Source organism: Vicia villosa, unplaced genomic scaffold, assembly GCF_029867415.1.
Source record: "Vicia villosa cultivar HV-30 ecotype Madison, WI unplaced genomic scaffold, Vvil1.0 ctg.000044F_1_1, whole genome shotgun sequence".
NCBI lineage: Eukaryota > Viridiplantae > Streptophyta > Magnoliopsida > Fabales > Fabaceae > Vicia > Vicia villosa.
Window position 1 is genome coordinate 223,327 of NW_026704976.1, and position 7,101 is coordinate 230,427.

Consider the following 7,101-nt stretch of genomic DNA (forward strand, 5'->3'; position numbering starts at 1 on the left):
TACAAAGTAAGTTAATCTTTAATGTGAATTTTGTTATAATATTATATATATATATATATATATATATATATATATATATATATATATATATATATATATATATATATTGTTACAAAAGTAATTTCATATTTTATGTGGCTTTATATGGATTTTTTCTGAATTAGTGCTTTTGGGGTTCATCAAATGACAAATGGCAATAGAAAAAACAACAATCGTTTGGCCATTTTAATAAGAAGGATTACAAAGATTTTTCTGACACCAATGGAGCAATTATCTTTGGATTATGTGCCTTAATCTTTTGGATGACATGTACTTCAAGTTGTGGCAAATGGAAACAACTGAGATCTATAATATCACTGGTAAATGATACACATTTGTAGCAAGCAAATATTTGAGAGCTGGGCAAAAGGTGCAATTTTGGTCATTTAGAAGAAACAAACAACTCTTCTTTGCATTTGTCAAGATATTGTAAAGATATATCAATTTATAGTGCAAGTGCTTTTTTTTTCATATAGGTATTTAGATACTTTTATCTATCATTAAATATATTTATGTTTGATTTTTAGTTTGATCTTAAAGACTGCTTTTCTTTTTCATTATTGACACATTCAATAACATGTGATTACTTTTCTCTTTTAGTGCAAGAGTTAAAGATTTCAGACTGTAAGATTCAATCATTTACAATTATATCAACTATGATTTCTTTGATTAAAATAGAAGGTATGATGTTTATAGTACATAAAGGCTTTTAATTATGATTTATTTAATTGTGTAATTACTTACATAAAAATAAAAACACTACAATCATATATAACATGTCTCTTCTGTTGCAATCCTATTACAAGCATTGTGAAAAGGGGACTATGCTTAGCTTGTAAACTAGAAAAAGTATTAATACTGTTCAACCACCACTAAAAAATTTATTTTAGCTTAACTTAATCTAATTTGTTGGCTAGGCCCATTCTACAAGTTGCTTTTATTTATATTCTTAAATTAGTGGGATATCCGTGCCGCGTTTATAGATTTGGACTATGTATTTGTTATCCGTTTGTCATGAAAATCCAACAAAAAAATTAAAAAATTAAAAATTTTAATTGGAAAAATATTACAAATAAGTTGGGAGGGAAGATGAATGTTTATGTATTTATATATAAAAAATTCTTAAGAAAGACTAATAAACACAAATGTTGTAAAAAAAAGTGAAAGTTAAAAAAATTCAGAAACGTTATGATTTATAAAGTCTTTATAATAAAAGATCTTTAAAGGTGTAAATAATGAGAAAGAATTATTTTTTAAGGGTTAATAGTAATTCACCCCCCTGTAATGTTAGCGAATTTTATTTTTGCCCCCTCCCTACCCTTTGGCAACGGTTTTTTCAAAAAAACCGTTGCCAAAACCTGCCTTTGGCAACGGTAGGGGGGTAAACCAAAACACGCTCATATTACAGGGGGATAAACTACTATTAACCCCTTTTTTAAAATTAATACTAATTGAAGGCAACAGAGTAGCAGCGGGATGCTGCATGGAGACAGTTTCAGATTGAGTCATATAAGTTGGAGCCAAAAGAAACGAATGCTCCACAACAACATGAAGGACGCAGCAGCGCATAACGTGTCCAAAGTGAAGCAGCCAAGGAAAAAGTTGAAAAGGTGATTTCTATAGGACCTATGATTGACGACGCTCAGCGTGATCACATATCTATATCTCAGATACGGCGAGGTAAAATGATTATGGTTATTATGTAATGTTAGAACAAGATTTGTTTTGATCAATATTCTTAGTTTTGATGATAACAATGTATATGAATTTTGTATGAGATAATGTGGTACTCTAATACTATGCAATTTCCATTTCAGGAATTATATAAAGAGTATGCACAAAATCAGCGCAAGAAGCACTGACTCAGAAGGTTCAGCATGCAACATTAGAACATGGTCTGGAAAGACATCAGAAGATGGTCAAGCAGAATCAGAACATGGTCTATGGAAGCATCAGAAGGACTTGAGATCAGAAGCAGAAGCACTGAAGTTCTCATGGTATCACGCTCAGAAGCACTTCAAGGTCAGAAGACAAGAAGATGCTCTGCACCAAGCTGTTTGACTCTGATGATATTCAAACGTTGTTTACACAAACATCAGATCAGAACCAAGTGCAAGATGGCAGGCTACGCTGACTGACAAAAGGAACGTTAGTAGCTATTAAAGGCAACGTCAGTAGACACAGCGAAAGCAAGGCTCGAGGTAGTTGACAAAAGAGTGAAACATTAAATGCAATACTGTACGGATCACGCAAAGCATTAAATGCTCCCAACGGTCATCTTCTCAAACGCCTATAAATATGAAGTTCTGATGAGAAGCAATGTTACGAATTCTGAATAGAACACTTGCGCAAATATACAGAAACGCTGTCAAATTCGAAAAGCTCTCAAACTTCATCTTCAACCTCACTACATTGCTGTTGTAATATATTAGTGAGATTAAGCTTAAACTTTAAGAGAAATATCACAGTTGTGATTATAGCTTTTAAGAAGCATTGTAACTCTTAGAATTTGTTTACATTTAGTTGTAAGAACTAGAGTGATCAGGTTGTTGATCAGTATACTCTAGAAAGTCTTAGAGGGTATCTAAGCAGATTGTTCCTAGAGTGATCAGGTTGTGATCAGTATACTCTAGAAGACTTAGAAGTTGTCTAAGTGGAAAACCATTGTAATCTTGTGTGATTAGTGAATTAAATCCTCAGGTTAGGTAAATCACTCCAAGGGGGTGGACTGGAGTTGTTTAGTTAACAACGAACCAGGATAAAAATCACTGTGCAAATTTTTTTTATCTTACAAGTTTTAAAGCTACACTTATTCAACCCCCCCCCCCCCTTTTCTAAGTGTTTTTCTATCCTTCATGTAAGTCCATTATAAAGATAGTAACCAACACACATGGAAGGGGTTGGCTGCTTCTGCACTACTACAAATAACGCTTTTCATGGCAAAATTTACACCTCGAACAATGAAAAATGAGGGTATCGGTCTTGGGAGCGCCATGTTTTATTAGTTTCTAACTTTTCATTTACCTATAAACACTCAAAACTATCAACACTCAAATGTCAGTTTGTCATTTCGCAAAAACCCTAGGCGATTTTCAAGGTGATATTCATCAAAACTCTTCCAAAAGATATACATCAAGCATCATTTTTGCAAGTAGGTTTGTTCTTCCCTGAAGTGTTATTTTGTATATTCATCAAAGTTAGTTTTTTAATGAAATAGTCTCTTGATCATTTTGTTTAGGGTTTCTTTGTTAGTTTGTGTATTGATCATTTTTGTTTTGAGTGAAATGTTACAGTTTGATTCATCTTGATAGTCATGTCCGATTCGACTAGAACCTCTCATACAACATCTGATGCAAACTATGTTAATACACGTAAAAAAATAGATGTGCCACGATGTATACAGATGTGAAAAAGCCAACAAAACTGGTATTTGATACCCTGTTAGAGCTAATGCCCAAACTGGTATTGCTTAGGGTGAACATGCTGATGATTTTTTGGGTTACATTACCTTATAAGGTAGAAGTAAAGTGAGTATTTTGATTGATAGTTGGCATGTTGTTGATGAAGCATTGAAAGACCACATATGGACCAATATTATGGTATTTATTATTTTATTCTATCATTTGTTTTACAAGTATATTTTTTGTGCAATACTAATAACATCTCTATTGTGTAAACATACGATGCGTTCATTGTTACTCCAGATGATAAGTATGTGAAAAAGAAAATGCTTGCTTATTATGGTGAGCAATGAAGGGGGTTTAAGACACAACTCACCCATGATTATATTAAAAATGGAGCAAATAAAGAACAACCTCCATACGAGGTATATTCATTTATTGATCAAGCTACTTGGGAGGAATTTGTAAAGTCTCGCAACACTTCTAAGTTCTTGGAAAAGAGCCAAAAAGGAAAGGAAAATCAAGCTAGAAATATCTGTACATATAGGATGTCTTGTGGAGGATATCAAAGACTAGAAAAAAATTTGACTTAAAGAAAAAAGAAAACAAATGGAGGAAGAGGTGAGAGGTTCTATAAGTTTTAATCGCACTCCATCTCCACCATCACGACATGAGAAATGGAAGAGGGCACGCCAAAGAAAAGATGACGAGTACACATCAGATGCTACGCACGAGTTGGCTCAAAGGATTGTAAGTAGATAATTTTTTCAACAATATTTATTTTAGTTAAATTAATTTGGTAAAGATAAAATTTCATGTGTTGTAGGATGATCTTGTTGAACAAACCAAGGACGAACTCTTCACTTCATAAGATCATCATGACATCTTGGTAGAAGCGATTGGAACAGGGGAGCATCTTGGGCGTGTCTGTGGTCTTGGTAGAGGCGTTGGCTTCAAGGTACATTTTGGATGCTCTCAATCATCTAGAGAGAAAATTAGTAACAGAGAGGTTGAAGAGATTATTGCTGTCGAGTTGGGGAAAGAAAGGGAAAAGTGGAAGGAGGGGCAGGAGAGGGATAGGTACTTAAAGGATGAGAGAGAGAGTGGTTGTTGCAGACAGTGCAGGAGAAATTCTTGGAGGAGAGAGAGAAGTTGTTGCAAACGGTGCAGGAGAAGTTCTTGGAGGAGGAGAGGGAGAAGTTGGTTCAAACTGTGCAGGAAAGTGTCTAGAGGGAGCAAAAGGAGAGAGAGAGAGAGAGAGAGAGAGAGAGAGAGAGAGAGAGAGAGAGAGAGAGAGATGATGAATGAGGAGAAGATATCCGAGAAGTGTACCCGCGATATTCTTGAGTTATTAGATGTTTGTTGTTGTTATTATTGTCTGCTAGTCACATATCCCAAGAAAAATACTATAGTTGTGTTTTGCTCGTTGTACTCTAGACTGCACGAAGTTGTGATTAACGCTTTGAATGAGTTAGTGATATTATTTGTAATACCCATATTTAAATTTAGAACTGAATAGTCACTACGCCAAATAAGCTATTTAAGTGAACTTTTTTTTTGATAGCGCTTAAAAGCACTATTAACCGCACCCTTATTGTAAACGTTTTTTTTGTTTAATAGCACTTTTAAAGGCTATTAAAGTACCGGTGTTTAATAGCGTTTTTTCTAAAGCGCTATTGAAGTATGCATTTTGCGTGTGTTTTAAATTGATTTTGACAGCACTTGCAAACTAAGTGCTATTAAAGGGCACATGTTTGATAGCGCTTTCAATAAAAGCGCTAATATATGACTCATGTTTGATAGCACTTTTAAAGAAAGCGCTAATATATGACTCATATTTGATAGCACTTTCAAAGAAAGCGCTAATATATGACTCATGTTTGATAGCACTTTCAAAGAAAGCGCTAATATATAGTACACTTTTTTTATTTGTGGTACATAAAATCATTCTATTGGTGTGCGAATATCAAAAAGTTACATTCAATTTAATACCAAATAACGCTTTAAGTTACTCAAATACCAAATAACATTTTAAATCAAATCCTCTTATTTACAAATATCATAACATATATAGAGGGTATTTAGTGTACTTAAAAAAAAGAGGGCATTTGCATAGCCAAATTTGTAGATGCATGCATTCCATCTAAGAGTACTTTAATCCAAATTCTAAAACAAAAAGTCATATTCTCTAAATAAAACACCTAAAAATAGAAACGACAACAAAACAGCACCAAGTAGTAACCACACTTCACGAACCAAAAGCGCTAACTCACAAGTACAATTATTTAGTTAGGCAAAATAAACTTTATATGCCATGATAAAGCTTTTTTTACCCATGATTGGGCTAAATATGTTTTTGGACTTTGCCATGGGAACAAATTTGATGGTAAATTTTTCTAACACTTTAATATCAGTATCAATTGTCCATAATGTCTGGCATTTCCGATGAGCACGAACCTGATACAATTTTGCAGGGTCCAATACTTAGAACTGTGGCCATCTTTCCTTTATATTGACAGATATGTGATGTTCAAAAAATAGAAATTTCCAGCTTCCATATTATCTTTTAGATAATCAATCATAGATGCATATAGTTTGGTTATTATTTGGTTAGGTTTCAAGTTGTTGCACTCTGTACAGGATCATTTTGTATCGATGATTATATGTGATGCTTTTCCAATATTCCACGATCATTGTCCATTTATTTAAAACCTAACTGAACATATCAATAATTGACATTTATTTTTTTATTTGTAACATACTACTATTATTTATAATCAAATTCTATTAATATCATATTTCATAATCTTTATTTCATAATCTTTATATGTATACAACATACTAATTTGTATTTTATACATCTATTTTTATCTTTTTATTATATAACTATTTATTTAAAATATGTTAGAATATATTTTTAATTAAAAAATATGGTAAAATATATTTTTATTTTATAAATTATATACTCAACATTTAGAAGTTTTATATTTTATTTTAAAAGTTTGATCAATATTTATATTTTATTGCAAAATAGGTAAGTTGTTGACTAGAAACAGATTTTAAAAATTATGATAATATATAGTACAAACTAATTTGTATGTAGGGCTCATAATTATTTTATAATTTTTGTAGGAGTGTCATCATCTTCTAAGAAGTCCAATCTCAAATATTTAATAAAATTGATATCAAATTTTATTTCTTTTTACAGCTCACCTCATTGCCTATCAATTTTATATTTTCTTAGACTATCTACAATGGTTACATTATTCAACACCCTACTTTTTCACTTTTTATCTTCCACATCATCTTCTCTCTCTTCCACCTAATAATTCAACATCTATTCAATTTTTTTTCACTACAATGGTTTTGTTTAATAAAATTCAACACCCTACCCCACATCATATTCTTATTTTCTTTTAAAGTTTTGTTTTTATGATTATATATTAATATCTATTATCAATTAAAATTAAATTAAAATAATTAATATTTAAACTTTTTTTTTAAATTTAATAATTTATTTATTTTTTCTAATTTTCTATTCTTAATTTTTTTTTCTTGCAAGTAATAAATAAGAGATGTAATTTTCTATTCTTAATTTTTTTTCTTGCAAGTAATAAATAATAGAAAAAAAATTGAGAGAAAAAAGTAAAAATTTTTTTAT